The sequence below is a fragment of the Gavialis gangeticus genome, unplaced genomic scaffold (genome assembly GCF_001723915.1).
Source record: "Gavialis gangeticus isolate Ggan-Ray unplaced genomic scaffold, GavGan_comp1, whole genome shotgun sequence".
NCBI classification, from domain to species: Eukaryota; Metazoa; Chordata; order Crocodylia; family Gavialidae; genus Gavialis; species Gavialis gangeticus.
The window spans coordinates 78,740,196-78,742,645 of record NW_017729034.1 but is presented as its reverse complement, the minus strand read 5'-3'; positions in this window follow the sequence as shown (position 1 = coordinate 78,742,645).

The window sequence follows — 2,450 nt, the reverse complement described above, 5'->3', positions numbered from 1 at the left end:
GGTGGTTGAAGCACCTACATTGAACACCTTCAAGAGCAAATTGGATGCTTTTCTTGCTGGGATCCTATGACCCCAGCTGACTTCCTGCCCTTTGGGCGGAGGGCTGGACTTGATGATCTTCTGAGGTCCCTTCCAGCCCAAAAGTCTATGAAATTTATGAAATTGGCTGCTCACCTCCTCCCCAAACTATGCTGCCAGGTGCAGTGTTACTATGGTCATTAAGGAGTGGAACTACTGTTTTGAGCAGTCAGCTAATTTAAACAAGGCTTGAATAACTTTATGAAAGGGTTATATGGAATTGGCTGCTTGTGATAGCAGACAACTAGACTTGATGATCCAGGGCATGGTCTATGTTCCTGTAATTAGGAGATAGCTTGGCTCAGGGTTAAATGACTTTCATAAGGAGATTATTAGGTCAAATCAAGATCCACATCCGTGGTTTTCTATTGACATTATTCCACATCTTTATTGAACTATGTGAAGAGAGGATAGGATTGCTGACCTATTCCTAGAAGACATGTATGCAAATCACAGTTGAAAGTTGATATCCTTTTGAGCAAGCATCAATGAAGTGGTCAGTGGTTAGGTGTGCAAGAGGAGAGGACTAATTATTACATCCTGATACAGCTTATCTAGAACTGAGCTGTGGTGCACTGGAAAGCATATTGAGGAAGCTTTCTCTGCCCATGCTGCATCTGTTCCATGGGTAAATAGATTACTTCCACCCTCAGTGCTCAAACTCACTGGAAACTGAACACTTTCACCCAATCTATTACCCTCTACTATTTTCAATTTGGGAAAAAGAAAAGGATGTCAGGTGTCTTTTAATGGAGTCATAATGAGTGATTTTAAAAACTGATATTTTTCGCAACACAATGTAGGTCAATAGGAACTTCTGTCTCTCTCTCTCTGTGTACTGTTAAATGAGAAAGTAAGATACACAGGGTTTCATTCAATGCTTTTGTTACTTTACCAGGCAATAGAAAAGGTGACATTCTTTATCCAAAGAATCATCTTGGGAAATTTATAGGGTTGCATGTGATAAAACCTGCAGTATTAGTTTGCTGGTGTCAAAACATTGCTTTTTTTTCTGTAATCCCTTGGCATGTCATAAAATCATACAGACAGACATTTAGAAAAAGTGACCAAATCTAAGTCAAACTATAGACTACAAATTCTTCATTCAGTTATTTTGGAATGTCCTGCAGAGCAAAAGAAAAATCCCTGCCCACTGAACAAATATATGTTGAATATTTATATTCATATAGGGTAAAAGGTCCAAAAGCACTTACAGCTACTGGTACACATCCATTTAATGGTGCAATGGTATCTGATCCCTGATTCCAACAATTGCACCTCCTGCAATTTTCCTGCAACAAATGCACAATTTGGGGATTAAGGATCAGATCCCAATTCTACCATCCCTATATATACCACTTAAAACTCTGGTGTCCACATGTTCAAGCAGGATAACACATGCTAAGTGAGCTCTTATCATATGATATAATAGCCAAGTTATTCCTTTTCCAGTGAGGACTATCTCCAAATCATATTAAGTAACACATGGTGAGCTAATATTAGAGTACTCCATGGAGATAATATGATCATTTTTAGTCCTGGGGCTGAGACTGAAAATCAGCTGATTTATCATCCTATAGTTTGTTGACTATGGGAAGAGAAGAGAGGATACCTGACCTATTCCTACCAGACACCTATACAAATCAAGGTTGACAGCTGATATCCTTTTGGGCAAGCATCAGTGAAGGATTGCACTGGAGCTGGTTGGAGACTCTGATATGGTTCCAGGGTGGGGAAAGAGAATCACACACCTCCTGGGCTCATCTCCCCATGCCTTCCTCTGCCTGCTGCCAGCAGCAGAGGACCAGTAAGAATGACCATGGAGCTGCTCAGAACATGTTCTAACTTTTGGCAATGCTTCCTACAGTCTAAATAAAACATGTGCTAGATGTCCCATGTGGCATGACCCTTAGGTACTTTGGAAAATATTATTTATCAGCTCAAAAGAAAAATTTTATTATTTATATTGCAAATTTAAACAGTTAAAAGCTAGGAAATGTCAAAACTTAAAGGGATGTGCTTATGAAATAATAACGTATATATAATAAATACAAATAATAAATTTATGTCCTTAGTTATATGATCACTTCCTATATTTATGTAGGACTATAAGAGCTCTATGCAGAAATATCAGTGTGCCTACCTGCAGTGAATCAAATGAACATGGCCATTGACTGGGCTGATCTCCTGACTGCCAAAGATTACCAGGAGTTAAAAATGTCTTAGGCTCAAAAGTCTTCACTGGACAGGATTAGAAAAATTACTCACTTGCAAACCTATTGATTATTTGTATTGTTTTACCAGTGGCCCATGACAAATTATGAACATCCTGGACTTGTTTACAGATTCATTTATTCCATCCTGCTTTTTAT